The sequence below is a fragment of the Urocitellus parryii genome, chromosome 11, assembly GCF_045843805.1.
Source record: "Urocitellus parryii isolate mUroPar1 chromosome 11, mUroPar1.hap1, whole genome shotgun sequence".
NCBI classification, from domain to species: Eukaryota; Metazoa; Chordata; class Mammalia; order Rodentia; family Sciuridae; genus Urocitellus; species Urocitellus parryii.
Genome location: NC_135541.1, coordinates 26,026,635 through 26,044,531, shown reverse-complemented (window position 1 = coordinate 26,044,531; position 17,897 = coordinate 26,026,635). Strand labels below are relative to the sequence as shown.

The window sequence follows — 17,897 nt, the reverse complement described above, 5'->3', positions numbered from 1 at the left end:
CTATGGCCACAGGGCAATGAATTCTGCCAACAACTTGCAGACCTCTCCTTTGAGCCTCCAGACATCTTGAGTTCAGCCTTATGACACTGAGCAGAGAACTCAGCCACATGACACCAGGGTTCTAAGCTCCAGAACTATGAACTAGTTACCTCTAAGTTTGTTTTAATTTGTCATACAGCAATAGAGACTAAGATGAACACTAATGACATTGTGTTCTCCTGTTAACATACTTGCTTTCTCAACTAAGCTCCTTGGTTTCAAGCTCATCTAATTAATTATTTTGAAACCCAGTTGCTAATATGGAATGAAAGTTTAAATGAGACACAGGAATGCAGTTTAAGATTCTGTCCATTTTCTTTTCCCAATGATGCATAGACTGACACGGAGACTAACACTTGTAATGAAGGAGGAGGCTCCCTTCCAGTCAATTGCACCACGGCCTAGTCCAGAGACAAAGTAGGGAGGCCAGCCTCCCCTGCCCAACCTTGGCTGACGTGGACTTCCCTCCCAGGAGCGTTGCTCACAGAGGATCATAATCAGGACCCCCTCGTGCGAACAGAAAGCTGCCAGGTTCTAAATGATATTCATAACCCACTCCACACTCAGCACAGCAGAAGTCTCAGGATTTAGATTTCACTTAACATGTTAGCTGTATGTGAAAGCCAAACATACATATTTTTTGAACAGCCAAACTGGAAGTCTTTGAACCTCATTTATTGATTTTTTTTAAATTTGTAAATGGACACACACAATACCTTTATTTTATTTATTTTTTATGTGGTGCACAGGATTGAACCCAGTGCCTCACACATGCTAGGCAAGTGCTCTACCACTGAGCTACAATCCCAGCCCTCATTTATTCATTTCTTGTAAAACATTTTATATTTTAATATGAAAGAGAAAAGGGTGACTTAATGACCATGACTATTTAGGAATAGTTAAAATCCCTGTGGACTCCTTCCTGATGATATCTCCACTCCCAAACCCCCAAAGAGAGTCACTACCTAAATTTGGTGTTTATTGTTTTCATTATATTTTGATCATATGTGTGTGTGTGCCCCTCAACAAAACTGGCATTGTTTTATTTTAAAACTTGAAGTGGCATCCTACTGCTCATCCCTTGGTTGTTGATCAGTACTCTTTCTAGGCTGTTTCCATGTTATTACCTATAGCTCAAGACGGAGGGTTGGAGAAATTTTCTGTAAAGGGCCAGTTAGTGAATGTTTTAGGTTTCATGTGTCATAAGGCCCACTGTAGCACAAAGGCAGCCATAACAAGCAAGCTAAGTTACAAGAAAACTTTCCCATATAATTTTCCTATACCATGAAATATTACTCCTCTTTTGATTTTTTTAAGCATTTAAAAATGTAAAAATCAATCTTAACTCCTAGACAGAATACAAATAGAAGAAGGGACAGATTTGGCCCAAGGAACATTATTTGTCAATCCTGCTCCCAAACATTTATTTTCTCGCTGTAGCTTTCTACTGTATACTCATTCATTAAAAAAAAAAAAAAAAAGCCTTACTAAGCATCTACACAGAACTGTTGCCGACCAAACCTTGATTCTACTTTTAAGAAACTCATTGTGTATTGGGCTGGGGTTGTGGCTCAGTGGTTGAGCACTTGCCTAGCACGTGCAAGGCAATGGGTTCGATCCTCAGCACCACATAAAAATAAATAAATAAAATAAAGGTATTGTGTCCAACTACAACTAAAAAAAAAGATTAAAAAAAGAAACTTATTGTGTAAATGAGAAAGATAAGATTCCTTACTCAGTAATGGGACTGAAAAAAATGAAAGTTCTAGGAGAGGTTTATATGGCTTGCCACGAAAGCTAATGGGAGTAGAGGCAGGAGAATTTGTTTCATATTGACACTCTTGGGAAAACAGGCTCTGGAGCAGGTATACCTGGGTTCTTCTGTGGCTCCACCATTTGCTGGCTGTGTGACCTTGGACAAGTTACTTCACCTCTCTGAGCTTTGATTTTCCTATCTATAAAATACAGATCATCATAGTTGTGGTTTGGATATGAAGCACTCCCAAAGGCTTGTGTTGAAGCCTTGTTCCTCAGTGTAGCAATGTTCAACATGTGTCTTTTAGGAAACAATTGTATCATGAGGGCTCTGATCTCATCAGTGGATTAATCCATTGAGGAATTCACTGCTAAATGGACTATTGGGAGGTGGTGGAAACTGTACGAGGTAGAACCTAGTTGAAGGAGTGGGTCCTTGGGGGAGTGCTGTTGGGGATTGAATCTTGCCCCAGCCCCTTCTGCTCACTCTCTTTGCTTCCCCACCACCTTAAGGTAAGCAGCTTTGCTCTGCCACACCCCTCCACCCTGAGGTCCTGTCTCAGGCCCAAAGCAGCTGACCATGGACTGAAACTTCTGAAACCTATGAGTCAAATCTTTCCCCCTCTAAGTTGTTATGCTCAGGTATTTGTCACAGTGAAAAAAGCTGACTGACACACTGCTACTTATATATTCATTTGTCGTGAAGAAGCAAAATGTCACAAGAATTAGTTAAAATAGTACTTGTAAAGCACTGGAAGAATGCCTGGATCACAGCAAGCATTATCTGAATGCTCTGACTCTTCAAGCTCTTCATACTCTTTCTGTATGCTTAAATTCAAGCTGGAGGATCGTGGAAGGCTTTGTGAAGGCACTATAAAATCAGAGTGTTTAAAGATGGTTAGGATTCAGATACATGAAAATGGAGAGGAAGGCATTCTAAAAAGTTAGAAGAGTATATGGGAGAGCCAAGACAAGAAAAGTACAAATTAGAATACAAGTGAATCAAAAGGGAAGTAAAGGAGGGGAGTGAGAAATGCATTTAGAAAGGAGGGTTGTGGGCAGAGAGCCTTGACTTTCTCCTATAGGACTTACTGAGTTTTAATAACTGGGAAAACATCATGCTTCCAAAATCTGGCAGCTGTGCAAGGCAAGTTTGGGAGATAAGAGTCCAGAGTTAGGTTACAGTTCCCACAATCCAGGGAATGGGACGTTCACCAGAGCAGAGGCAGTGCGATTTGGAAATTCCCTGCATATGGAAGAGGAAAGGGAGACATTTAAAACACTATCACAGGGATTACGGTGGAGCCATTGTCTGAAATGGGAAACACAGGAAAAGAAGCTTCAGGGTAGTCATGATTTTGCTTCTTAACCTGTAAAGTTTGAAGCTCCAAGTGGAACTGTCTAATAGAAGTGGAGCTGAGAACAAAAAAAATGTCTGGGCAGGGAGCTGATGACACAGGCTAAATGCGAGTTAATCCTTTTAACAACTTGAGAGATGGGTATATGATCATCTCATCTTAAAGGGGAAGGAACAGAAACTAGAGATGTTAAGAACAATTCTCCACAGCAGGCCTTCTCAGTGTTCCATCCCAGGACAGTCCCTCACACCCATGCTCAGAGGCTGTTTGATACAATTCTGGTAAACTTGGCTTTTTTTTTTTTTTTTTTTTTTTTTGCCTTCTTGGTTTTAGCAGATTAGAAGCTGGCAGAAAGGGGAAGGGGATAATAACAGCAAGAAAAGTGACAGCTGACAACTAGAAACTTGAAAGCATCAAGAACTCTCATAACACAGCATTTACATGTCCTTCACTGCTTAACAGTCTAGGGGATTCCTTAATAATAAAGCTTGGTACTGATTTGTGTTCATAATGAGTTTAGAAAATATTAAATTTCTTTCTGTATGCTTAAATTAGAAAGCCAATGAAGTTTTAAATGTATTTTCACAAGAGATTCATCTGACATAAACATTTTGGGAAACATATCTTCAAAAAGAAAAAAAAAAAAAAAAGCTTCCCAGACAGCAGACATTTTGACACAACTGTTTCCCTCTCACTCATCTGAAGAGCCCTAGAAGCATGTAAAGGATATTCTGAGCTGTGCAGTCTTGGGGACTCCGCCAGGGCTCTCATGCCCACCTACACCATCACTGATAACCTGTTCCTTTCCTCCCTTCTGCCTGGCTGACTTGATTACTTCTCAGAAAGTGGACAATAAGGGGAGGTCACAGTGTTCTGGGTCAAACAGCAGCTGTCACAGAACCCAACAGCAGAACCCTCCCTACACGGGGGTGAAGTGGAAACAAAGGTGTAAAACGGGGCACCTGACCTGCAGTGTGTCTGATGGAAAGGCAATACCAAATCAGGAATAGTGACCAGTCATCTGGATCCCAGCTCTGTAGCTCATCAACCCTGCATTTCCATGTTTTTATCCCTTTGCCTTGAAAACCTGCCAGGGGCAGGAAATCATCCCTCAGGCCTAACTAGGGTCTTGAAAGCTCTTTCTGAAATGCAAATCTGAGAAGGTCATTTCCCTAAGTAAAACTCCCTAAGGCATTCATTCATAAACCTTGCAGTCTCAAGACTCCTTTCTATTCCTAAAATACTACAGAAGACTTCAAAGGACTTTTTTCTATGCAGTGTGTTTCTTCTATATTTACCATATAAAATCAAAACTGAAAAGCTTAATTTATTCGTTAAAAATTACAATAACAAACCTATTACATAATAGCACAAGCACATTTTTCAATGAAAAATAATTATATTTTCTAAGACATACATTAATGAGAAGAGCGGTGCTTTACATTTGTGCTAATTTCTTTCAACACCTGGCTTAAACGAAAGTACAGCTGGATTCTAAAATCTACTTCTGTCTTTAATCTGTTGCGATATCATATGTTCTGTGGAAAGCCTCACTGTACACTCATGTGAGAATGACAAAAAACAAAGTTGGATTGGGACAAAAAACTGTTGTTTTTGTTTGTTGGTGTTGTTGTTTTAGTTCACTGACCCCTAGAAGGGGTCACCCAGGACCACACTGTGAAATCTTTGACCTACAAAATAAAACTGAAGCTCTCTACCTAGAACGTACTAGACCCTCCTTTCACCTCCTGCCCTACTGCAAGGGCAGCAGCAGCGTACCCCAGGTCTCTCACATGCTCCCACTCCAGTCCCTGCAGCTAGCTGTCCCTGCCACGCCTTGATACCTTGGCACTCAACCTTCCCTCTGCCTGAGATGAGCTTTCCCTGCAGACTCCTTCCAGAGCCAGCTTGCATGTCTTTGGCTCCAGGAGGCCTCCGGGGACCCACCCCTGCAGGCAGAGCCCAAGTGGACAGGAGTCTCCGCCCGTCATTTGCTTGCTGCGCGACTTGCACAAGGAGCGTCACCTGCCTAGACTTCAGCTTCCCCACGGCTGAAACGACGTGGCGGTCAAACAGAACTGTAGCGAGGAGCCCTGGGCGCTTGACCCCGTGCACCGAGCGTGGCACGCTAAGGCTGCCCGCTAGCCGAAGGGGCAGCGCCGGAACCGCTTATACTCACTCGCTCGGCCCTCGGCCAGTGGCCTGGGCTTGACGCGCACTAACTTATATTTTTCCTCCTACTAGCCCTCGGGGTTAAGCGCCAAGGTGTCAGAGAGGACCGCGTTGGCGCGGAGGTGCGAAGTAACTCGCTCAAGGTCACCACAGTCAGCTGCCGGCGGGGCGGGGCTGCTCGCTGCCGGCTGCCCGCGGCCGCGGGATTCGAACCCCAGCCCTCTGCGCGCGCCAGTTTACCGGTGCGTGAAACGCCAACTAGACAGTGGGTCGGGCGCCGGCCGGGCCGCGGGCGGGAGGCGCGGGGTGGCCGGGCGGGGTCGCTCCCTCGGCCGCCCCTCCCCGCGCGCCTCGCCGTCCCGCCCGCCGGCGCGAGCCCAACGGCCCAGGCGCGCGCCACCTCGCGGCGGGAGGCGAGGGCGGGGCGGGGCCGGGGAGCCCGCGCCCCCGCCCCCTCGGCCGCCGCCGCCGCCTCGGTGGAGCCCCCCGCCGCCCGCCCGCCACTCTCCGGAGCCGCCCGCCCGCCCCCTTCCCGCGTCCTCGCTCGCTCCCTGCGCAGCGGAAACATGGCGGCGGGAAGGGAGTGAGCCGCCCCGTGCCCCGCGCCGCCGCGCCCGCAGGTAAGCGCCTCGCGGCTCCCGCCGCCGGCCGAGCCCGCGCCCTGAGGGGCCGCTGGCCACCAGAAGCCGGCGACGGACCTGCGCGGCCGCTGCGCCTGCCCTTCCCGGCCCCTGCCGCCTGTCCGTCTGTCGCGGCGGCCTGCGTGTCCGCGGCCCTGCCCTGGCCGTGTCAGCCCAGCCGCGATCCCCGGCGGCCCGCGCTGCGTGTGCGTCCGGCCCCAGGGTGGACGCTGGAGCCGAGCCCAGGGGCCCTGCGGAGGGTCGGCCTCGCGGGGCGGCGGGTGCGCGGTCGCTGCGTCCTGGCGGCCCGCGCCGGGGCGGTCTGGGGAAGGGCGGGCAGGAGTCTGCGTGATGTCTGTCTGCGTGGGTCAGTTGGACTGCCCAGATGCCGGAGGTGACAATGCCTGAGGTGCTGGCGCCGGTCTCTGGTCCCCGGGCAGGCGAAGACGGAGGGTCCTGGGAGCGAAGGCCTGGAGCTGTCAGCCAGGGATCTCCAGGCTGGGAGAACTCACGTGTGCCACCTGTCCCTGCCCGGGGCTCCGCCAGAAGTGGCCCGGGAGAGCAGGTTTCAAACCTCAGACGGGGCCTGGAGCAGCTAGCACCGAGGCCAGCCAGCAGCCCTGGAGGGCTGGACACGTGGGCGCAGCACTGAAAGGGGTTGGTGAACCCCAGAACTTCTGCAGACAGGAAGGGAACTGAAAGTCATCCAGGGTTCCTTTCTCCCATCCCCTGCCAAAGTATCTTTCAAAATCCCGAGTAGTACCCTAGAAATTGGACGTATTTGGACAATTCTTCCATTGATGGAAAGCTGATCTGCTCCCAGGGAAACCCATTCTGTATGTACCTTCACAGACTTGGTTATAGCTTGACAGAAACAGCTGCCTCTCATTCTTCCTAGTTCTTTTCCCTTATGGCCAGCTGTTAAGATATCTGAAGGTAATAATCACGTCCCCTGAGGCTTGTCTTGTCTTGGATAATTCTCTGATCCACTCCCTGGATGATTTCTCTTCAAAGATCTTGATGTGACCAAAGAGATGAAACCTTGTTAAGTTTCTATAGGAAGGTCCTTGGCCCCAAGGATTGGCCTGCTATAATAAAAAAGTACTTTCCCTTCCTCATTTCTGTGCTGTGTTTTGAACTTGAAAAAAGAAAAAAAAAATAGCCATCCAGTAGTGATTTTCTCAGGAGGTGAGATTCTATTTCGTGGAAATTTTCACATTCCCCCGCCTTTAACAAAATGTCTAAATGCTTTATCAAACAAACTAATGTATATCCAAGGGGTTTAAACTGTAATGTGCCATGTGAATTGAAGAGCTTATTATTTTTACTCTGAAAGAGATTGAGACCTAGTTTGGTGCCAAACTACAATTTAATATTTGATTGGAGAGGAAAATGCTTTATTACACTGAACTCTTTGCTCCTTTTCTGCCAGCAGAAGGCCCCATATTGATATGAAAAAGAACAATTTTTTTGTTGCTTACTTAACAGCATTATTTTTTACTTTTTAAAAATCAGTTAGCTTTTAGAGGTAAGTGGGGTTAAATTTTATTTTAAAAAGGTTCTTTCACCAATTTCCTAAACCCCTGCCAAAACAACTCTGCAAATTAATAATTTCTGAAACTCAGCAGGGATGTGATGGCCTTGTAGATAAAATCTTGTATCTGGGGCCCTGTTCAAGTTTTAAGCAAAGTTTCACTGTTTTTATGACTGAGATAAGCACATACCAACAGTCAGAATTGGCTCTTTATCTTTGTTCTTAATGTCTTCATTTTTTAAATTGGTAAGTGGTTTTGAAGTTTGCAGCACATATGTCAAGTTTTGATTTCTAGTTTGTGCAATTGTGTTTCCCTTTTATGTAAGTTGGGTACATTTTTGTATAGCACCATTCAGTGTAAAACTCTACAGATCCAGAAAAGACTCTGAACCTTCAAAGAACTTGGAGTTAAAGTTAGGAGAAACTAACCACTGAGAAAGCACAGAGGAGAACATTCTACTGAAAAATTAAACCTACTGTATTCTTTTACATTTATATACTTATTATAGATAGTATGTTCAGCACTATGCTATGCTCTGTGCTTAGCTGAGCATACAAAGATGAATACTAATCTTTGTGGAGCTGGCAAATTAGATGCTTAAATTGGTCATTTTTGGAATGAAAAATAAGAGCTGTGCATATGATGCTGTGATTGACCCAAAGTTAGTGCTTTTAGGCTAGCCTAGGAGTTGAGGGAACATTTTGGGAAGAGATGATACATGACCCAAATCTTAAATGATAAGTATAGGAGTAAGGTAGGCAATGATGAGTAGAAAGTATATGTCAAACAGAAAACTGCTTGAGTAGAGGAATCAGTGTGAGAAAAGAAATGGCTGGTGTAATGAACCACAGCAATTTGGGACTGATAAGAATATAATAGTAAACATAGAAGTGTAAATTGTGAGGCTGGAAATACAGGCAAAAGCCATACCATTGTGGGCCTTTTATGCATAAGAATCTTGAAATTAATTCAGTGGGTTATATTTTAAAAATAAGACATGGTTGACATAGCATTTTTAAAAAGTGGTCATAGGAGAAGAGGAAAGGATAATTTGAAAAAAAATCTGAGGCTTTGTGATTGGATGTGCATGTGAGAGAATGAGAAGTCTAATGTGGTGCTTAGGTTTTTAGCTTGAGTGATCAGGTGGATGGTGGTAATATTGGCTGAGACAGGAAACAGTGTACAATGAGTTGTTTTGGACTTGAAGATTTTGTGATTGCTTGAGTTAGTTCAATGAGTAAATTTAGTGGAAGTAAGCTGGGTACTGTAGTCAGAAAATGAAATATTAATTTATTATTAACATGAATGGGGCAGGAGTTGTGGCTTAGTAATAGAGCGTTTGCCTAGGCACTGGGTTTTATTATCAGCACCACAAATAAATAAGTAAAAATAAAGGTTCATGAATAACTAAAAAAAGATATATACATATATATTAATTATATATAAACATGGAGTTAAGTTGTCTGATTTGGAACTGTTGTAGGTAACAGCTAGGTCTCTGTGTGTGGGTAGCTGAAATACAGTAGAAATTAAGGTCAGCAAAGCTGAGTATAGCAAGGAACTCTGAGGCTGGTATATATTGAAACCATCATGTGTGGATAGTGAAGTGATTTAGGATGATGGGATGTGGGGAAGAGAGGAAGATTGTGACCCAGGTGCAGTAAAAATAGGAATTAATCAGGAGGGTGGTAGATGACAGATGAGGAGGTGGGGTGGAGAATGCTATAGCCAGATGGTGCAAACCTCAACGGAGGAGGAGTTTTTAAACATGAGTGGAAAAATAATGGTTTTTGACTGCTTTCTCCTGCAAGCAGAGTTCTTATCACTTCATCTTTATTCAGGATTCGTATTAATCATTCTCTTTGCTCTGAAGAGTTTGTTCTTAGTTTTGAAAAGTAGGAGGGCAATACCCCATATCAATTTTTTCTGCTAATATGTAATGACAAAAGGTTTTCCTCTGATTATTAGTGGGTGGACAGGAAACAGATAAATCAGTGAGGATCTACCCATGGTCACTGGGCAGAGTATTTCAGAAAGTGCCAAGGTTTTTAGATTTCGAAAGATTAGGATTCATATCTAGACTCTTGTCATTTACCGGCCTTATGACTATAAGTGAATTGTTTAGCCTCTGTGAAATTCAAGGTCCTTATCTGTAAAAAGAAAATTCCTTTTTCATAGGGTGTCATAAAGATTACATTAAAAATATATATTCACGGGAAAAGCAACAAACATAGTTGCAAAATAATGTTGGTTCCCTTCCATTTAGCCTTAAGAGGCTTATGCTCTGCCAGAAGAAATGAAAATTTTTTCATACTTACCTAAATTACAAGGCATGATATAGTATGTACTCTAAGAGAAGTAAAATCAGAAAGATTTAAAAGTTCAGAGAAAAAAGCCATCATTTCTCAACATTTGGAAACAAGGTTATATTCTAGAAGAATTTCATTTGGACCTTGGAGAACAAATTTCAATAGACCAAGAAAGAATTTAGTTAGAGATGCAAAGTAAGGTCAAGTATAGAGTATGTTTGTTAAGAAGTAATATCTGCCACAAGTTTGAGTATTATATTTATGTAAGTCAGTAGTATAATATGTAGCTAAAGAAAAGGTGTGGGACCATTCATTATATTACAGATATGAAACTATGAAGTTTGGATTTGACTCTAGATATACTAGACACCATAGCTTATACATCCTCTCCCTACCTCAGTTTACTATGTGTAAAATTTATAGTCATTAATTCAGAACTTCAGATTCTTTTTCTGAAGGATACCAAATAAGAAATTCCACATTTGAAAGTAAGTTACTATGTAGGCCAATTTTAATTAAAAAAAAAATAACCAATAGGATTTGTTTTGAATCTGTAGTTTAATCTTTGCAGTCACCTTGTTTAGTAGACTTAATGGAGTTAAGAAATGTACCAGATCTCATCAATAGAAAATGACCAAAATGCTCTGATTTCTTTTTCACTTCATCTTACTTATTTAGATTTGAAAAGAAGCCTGGGTTCCTCAGTGTCGCCAAAAATTAACTGTACCACTGGAGACAGATCACTTTGACTTTCAGATCTTCAGTTCTCTGACTTACAAAACAAGGGAAGTTGTAGCTGTTAAATTTAAGAAAGATGGCATGTTCAAGTCCTTGACACAGTGTTTTTCACATGTTAGGAACAAAAATGTTGGGTCCCTACCTCCCTATTTGTAACTGATACCTTTGTCAAGGCCTTAATGCTAACTGTAGCCAAGACACATTTTCTAGAACTAATTATTTTGATAACTTTATGGCTAAATAAACCCAGCAAGTCACCTTATCTTTGTTCCAGCCTCTTCAGTCATCTTTCATCTTCTGAACTGTTATTCTTGAGCTTTTCTAGCTTCCTCTTCCTCTTTCCCAACTGTTCTTGTTTGCTCTTTCTCAAATTTTTCCATTTTCTCTCTCAATATCCTATTTCCTACATTGTTAACCATTTTACTGGTTATTTTTGTGTGTCCTGACCTTAAGTTGAAGCCAGGCTTCTTCAGAGACCTGAAGAGCATATTGTTTGCTCTGAATCTCTTTTAAATGGTTACAATGGATGCAGCTCATTCTACTACATCCCTCCAATCAAGAGAGTAGGGGGAGAGGAGGATAACTAATATTTTACACATCACTATCCAGGTATCATCATCTTAAACCCCCATGCTCCCTGGCATGAGGGTTATATCATCCTCATCTTCTGATAAATAGATCATCACTTTTAGATCTTTTATATCATGGCACACACATGATCTGCCTTCCCACCTCAATTATTGTCCTCATCCTGATTGACTCCAGTGTTCACATGGATGATTTCTTTCCCAACATGTTGTCCTCTTCAACTCAAGTGATCATCTCTTTAGCTAATCGACTTCCATAGTCATGCCATGGACCTTGTCATTCAGAGATGGTCTACCTCTGAAATTACACATGAAGGTATGCAGCTTTGTTCAAAATTTCTTCTCCTACCTGAACTTTGATTTTTCCCACTAGGTCTGTTCTTTGCCCTTATCAAAATCTATATTCACTCACTTCCCACTATAGTTTGATTATCTTAATCCACCACTATTTTGTTTATTCTCTTGCCATTATCCTTTATTCTCATGCTCCATTTTTCCTGTTCCTGTCTGGGCAAGGTCCCAGACCTTGTTGAATCAACCTAACCCCTCTCTTCTTGCCTATATCAGTTCTATTTAACCCTGCTGGAGGAAAAACACATAGTTAATGGATTGCTGCCATTGGGCTTTCACTACCTAGTCATTTCTGTGTACTGTTTTCTATCATGTCTTATGTCAAACCTATTTTCTTTTCAGTTTTTGATTGCCCTGTTTCCTCCTCTCACTCTCAGTGTGTGTTGCCGCTTCTTAAAAGAAAAAGTAGAGATCATTAAAGGAGATCTGTCTTACTTGACTGCTAGTAATCTAAATTACTTAAAATTGTCTACTTATGCTTTTCTGCTTCTTCCTTTTACTTAAGGCCAAATCTCTGAGCCCCATCTTTTTGTTGCCTTCAACCTCTTTCTCTTTCTGCTCATTTTCTCTTTGTCTACATTTTCTTTTATATTTAAATCTGCTTAGAATTATTAATAAATCTTATTAACAAAATCAATCTTATAAATACCCTACCCTTCATACTCAGGCCTCTTGAATGTTTGTTTAAATTTGACATAAAAACTTTCTGATTCTTCTTTCTATACCCTGACTTTAGTTCTCCATCTGAAATTGAGGATATAATAGCACTTGCTAGGTGCTATAGCATCTAAAAGTTTTATGAAAAAAAATTTAAATGAGGTAATGTATAAGAAGAAGCTCAGGACAGTATCTAGCAAATTATAGAATGCTATATATGTTATATATATGTTATAATCATGTATTTTTTTTCTTTTACCATTATTGCTAAAATTATCTCAATTTTCAAAATACTCCTGAGGAGGTAATAAACTTTTGACTTTCCAGATGAAGGGAACTGAGATTTAAAGGTCTAGAAATTTGCCCATTTCACACAGGAAGTGGGCAGAGTCCCTGGAACTTCTGTGATCAAAGTCATCAGTCTCCTCCTTGGTGCTGATAGGGACAAAGGTGTGTTTGTGTGTGTGTGTGTGTGTGTGTGTGTGTGTGTATTGGGGGGCACTGCACAGCAATTTCTAGGCCTTTGCTGCATCATTTCACATTCCTGTTTAATGTTCTCTCTTCCTTAAAACAATTTTTCCTCCCTTGGGCTTTGGTATACTTTTGTGGTTTGGTTCCTCCCTGGCTATTTCATTGTAAGTGTTCTTTGGGTGAGAGCTTCTGTTGCGTATCTTTGGTCCTAGGTCCTCTTACCTTCATTCCCTTGACAATCTCATCCACTCACTTGGCTTCTAATAGTGTCTGTGTACTAATGACTCAAATTTCTGTCTATGGTCAGGATACCTCTTCGGAGTCTTAGACTTTACCTTTTGCTGCCTACAGCTTCATTAATAGTTATGCATGAAGTCTGGCAAAGTCATTGTGTCCCAAATTGTACCCAACATTTTTGTCACTTTTTCTACTTTACCTCCTCTCTTCCTGAGGGGTGCCTCTGGTTTAGAGAAAATTCAAGAGTTCATTCAGTGGTTATTGTTGATCACTTAAATAGAGAGGAATAAGAAATAAGACATAGTTATTTTTCTCGGAAAACTCACTATCGAGTGGAGGAAAGTAAGATATGCTTAAATAACTCTTAAACGATATCAAGTTAAATGCTACCTAAGTGCATAAATAGTGTAGAAATTCAGAGGCAGAGGAAAAATTCACTGATTTCTGGGATGGTTGTATAAAGCCTCCAAATTCATTGCCTGAGGAAAGCTCAACATAGATAATTTAAGGATGGAAGATGAGATAGAAAGTATGGGAATGTGGACATAGAGCTGCTTTGAGAATAAGAGTGAAAATTCATCCTTTTTTTGTAAATCCTTGGAATATTATAAACTCTGTTTAGTAAGTTTTCATGGGATAAATCAATTCTAATTGTTTCTCAGTAGAAAGTATTATAGATTCAATTATCAGCAGTTTATTGGAGCATTCTTTTAAACATATGTTCTGCACTAGACACTTAGAAGACAGAAAACCAGGAAATATTTAGTGCTGTGAAAGCATTCATGGCCTATTCAGGGAGTCAAGAATGAAAATTATATTACAGTATAGTAAGTATTATAGTAATGGTGATGTGCTGTGGTAGGATATCTATATATATTATAGGCTGAATTATATCTCCCCAAAATTCATATGTTGAAGATCTAACCCCTGGTTTTTCAGAATGTGATTATATTTAGAAATAGGGCCTTTAAGGAGATATTTAAGGTAAAATAAAGTCAAGGGTAGGCCCTAATTTGAGTCCTTGTAAGAAGAGATTAGGACACAGACATAAACAGAGGGAAAACCATGTGAAGATAGAGGGGGAGAATACAGCTATTTTTAAGCCTATGAGAGTGACCTCAAAAGAAATCTTCTCTGCTGACATACTGATCATGGACTCCCAAACTTCAGAACTGAGAGAAAATAAATTTATTTTGTTTAAGCTGCGCAGTCTGTGGTATTTGTTCATAGCAGCCCTAGCAAACTAATACAGAATCCTTCTCTGAGAAGTTAATATCTGGTTATGCCTAGGGGTTGCATGGGTAGTGTAGGTATAGTAGCAGCAAGAGTATGGAAGGATAGATAATTACAGTCACAGAGTATTAAAGGATAATGTCACATATATTTTCCTATATAATTTGAAATATATAATAATCTTGTTAGGTAGGATGCAAGGTCATTGTAAACCCTATTTTCTGATAAGAAACTAAAGTGCAGATGGAGTAAATGTTGTGTCCAGCTGCAAAGAGTAAGTGTCAGGACTAACTCCTCATATTAGGTCTTCTCCCTGTAGATTTTGTGTGTTGTCCAGAATAACTCCTGGTCTCTTTAGACTACCTTTTTAAAACCATGTGCTGTTTGAACCTCTTACTGTTTCTCCTACAAGTCATCATGAGTTAATTTTCTTAAAATTTGAAGCATGTGAAGGCTGCTGCATTATTTTGCCTTTGTATTTACTATAAATAATATAATTGTTCCCTTTTAAAATGAAAGCCTATATATGTATATTCATTTTAACTACTATGCCTGTTACTCATTGGCTTATTATGGGCTCATTCCCAAGTATTTTCTTATTTATTAAAATTGCTTCACATCATGCTTATGTAGATTTTTCATCTGGGACATTCAAACATGATGGAAATAAAGCTATTTTAGCCACTATGCCTTTGTTAAGTATAATAGAAAACATGAATTTGCATACTTGTTTTTGAAAATATTTAAGAAGAGGTCAGATGATTTAGAATTTTAGACTCCAGTCCTGATTATGTGGTGCCCTGATGTGTGTTTAGTTACCTCAAGGGACAATGAAAATCTCCAAATAAATAAAATCAATTAGTTTCTTTAAAAATTAATAAATTTGGGAGAATAAAAATTTATAAAATCTAAAAGGCATAATTCTAACAGGTTTATAGTTCCACATTAAGGGAATATAGGAGGTTTAGAAACATTGTCTAATTTCTTTGTATTTGTTCAGGTTTTCATTTGTTCATTCATTCAACAGTTATTGATGTATCTAATTGCTGCCATACACAGTGTACTGTAACAAAGATGAATACTACAATTTTATTTTATTTTTTAAGCTTATAATTATTAATATATATTAATTGTATAAATTAATGGCAGAACACACTTATATAAAGCTTAAATTGCATTTCAACTGAATTATGAATATACAGTTGTCTACTTATTATTCTTTTTACTTTTTTATGAATCTGAACTATTTAATTAAATAGTATTTAAAGAGAATAATAGCTTATTGCCCTTTTTAGGAGTGTAATACAAGGAGAAAGGGGGATGTAAAGAGATATTATTAGGATAAATCATATAAAATTTCTGGTTTTATAAATTTAAAATGCCCTAATATGGGTATCCTCATTCAGTCTAATATAACAAGTGCTCTGAAATATATTAGAAGTATTATGAGAATAAGAGCAAGAATGGTTGATTCCAAGACAGAGGAGGAAGGTGATCTTTGGATCCCTAGAGAAAGGTGGATGACATTTGAACTGGATCTTAAATGTTCAGAGGAAGGTATTGAGAAGAAGAACAACGGCCTTTCAGATAGGAAGGGTTAAAGATTCCTTTGATTGAATGGAATCAGCCAGATGGAATCATAGAGGTCAAAGAAATGCAGCAATGACTAAGAAGAGGAATAACAACAGCAGCATATATATGTATAGCACTTACTAAACAGGCACATAGAAGTTAAGTTACCTGTCACAGAACTTGCAAGTGTTAGATCCAGATATGTATTCTTGACCAATAAACTTATACTATAAACAAAATCAGGGGAAAGTGATGTTTTGAATGCCAAGGGGAACAGCAGTAAATTTCAAAAAGAAAAGAATAGTTAGCAGTTTGAAAGGCCCTAGGGAGATAAATAGAAATATTTTTTAAAAGAGGGCACTGATTATTAAAAAAAAAAAAATTGTTCTCTAAGGTACAGTAAGGGATACCAAGAACAGAGATGTGGAAATCTGAGAATACTAGTTATTCAACCTATTTGTTCCATAGACCAGTGATTATAATTCCATTTAATTACAAAGAAGATTGAATTGAGGACTATTAAATAGAACAGTATATTTGTGAAATAATTTTGATCCTTTGCAGAGTATAGTCATAGTTTCTCTTAGCTAACTAGAATTAATAGTGACAATTTGTTTATTCTTCTATACCTTCTGGTTTTAATAAAGGTATAACTTATCCTGTTTATTGATTTAGTGGATTTGCAGAATAGAATGATATTCTAAAAATCAGTTTGAGCCCAAGTGTTTCATAAGGTGAAAGAGATCTTATAAGTAGCACAGTTTTCAGAGATTACTACCTGGCTTGATGGTTAGGAGTCCAATTTGGACCCAGTTTACTACTCACTTAGGGAAAAGGGGTTGCAATAAGGTGATTTCTAAGATCTTTCCCAACTCTCAAATTTTGTGACCATTAGGCCAATTGTTCAATGAAGAAACTGAGGTTCAAAGAAAAGAGTGGTTTGGCAAGGGTCATAAAATTGGGATCTGTTCTCTTGACTCTTGATAAGGAAACATGATGGCAGAATCAGCAAATATTTGAGTGGCTGCTATATATCAGGCATGAATTAGACAATCAGCATTTTGTACATATAATTTTTTTTTTACTTGTCAATGGGCCTTTATTTTATTTATTAATATGTGGTGCTGAGGATGGAACCCAATGCCTCACACATGCTAGGCAAGTGCTCTACCACTGAGCTACAGCCCTAACCCTGTTTATACATATTTTGTCTTATTCCAGAAAGTTTTTAAAGCACACCTATTCTATGTAAGGTACTATATGCAACAAAAAGAGTAACCTGTTTTGAGAATCTGTTCGATATATTGAAATAAGCAAACCATATTATTTTCTTCTATCTGCATACAGACTAGGCATTATTCTGTTCTATACATGAAGAAACTAGAACTGAGAAATATCTTGCAAGATTATGCAATTTATAAGTGATAAGTCTCAGATTCACACCTGGACTAGTCTGATTCAACCCCAATGTTCTTTCTATTTCACCATGTACATTTCCTCAGCAGTGTTATATAATTTTGAGAGTATCAGTGCAGGCAGCAAGGTTTACTTAGGAGAATTGTCATATGTATTTTTTGACTGAATATATTCTGTCTGACCAAATGGTTTTTAAGGCAAACTAGAAAGATCCCTGATATTGTAGTTGGATATTAAAATGTCCCCCAAAGGCCTATGTGTTGAAGTCTTGGTCCTCAGGTTGGTGTTATTGGGAGGTGTTAGAACCTTTCAGAGGTGAAGCCTAGAGGAAGGTCTTTGGGTTATCTGGGGGTGTGCCTCAAAAGGGGATAGTAAGACCTTGACACCCCACTTCCTGGTTATGAGGTAACTTTGTTCTGCCACCATGATGTCCTGCCACACCATAGTCCCAAAACAGGGCCAATTGATCATGGCTGAAACCACCCAAACTGTGAGCCAAAATAAAACTTTCCTTTTTGTTAAACTAGTTATCTCATGTAAGCTGAATAGAAGAATGAAATGCTTTAGTGAATCAGAGTCAAGTTTTTTGTTTTAATTTGAGCAAATATATGAAATAGCTTCCTTGTTATGGTTGGTGCCCATATGTTAATAAATTGCAAAATATATGTACACTTTCAATCTTTGCCTGCCTCTACTTTCCCATTCTCAACCAACAAACATTTACCAACTGCTTACTAATGATACAAAGGAGAATAAGATAGGGTTTTTTCCTTGAGTTTATTACCCAAGTGAAAGTATTATAATTTGACTTCAGTGCTCTTCCTTACTGAAACTGTAACCCTAGTCT

The 17,897-nt window shown here is 40.0% G+C and overlaps 1 protein-coding gene across 6 annotated transcripts in view; it reads left to right on the top strand.

Annotated features, from left to right (window-relative positions):
* The first annotated feature begins 5,817 nt into the window (after nt 1–5,817).
* Scmh1 (Scm polycomb group protein homolog 1) overlaps nt 5,818–17,897 on the top strand; it is a 187,710-nt gene continuing 175,630 nt past the window's right edge. For all 6 annotated transcript variants that reach the window (XM_026412897.2, XM_077791071.1, XM_026412906.2 and 3 more), the window contains exon 1: nt 5,818–5,944. The gene's annotated coding sequence lies outside the window, so the exon portion shown is untranslated. The remainder of the gene's footprint in view (nt 5,945–17,897) is intronic.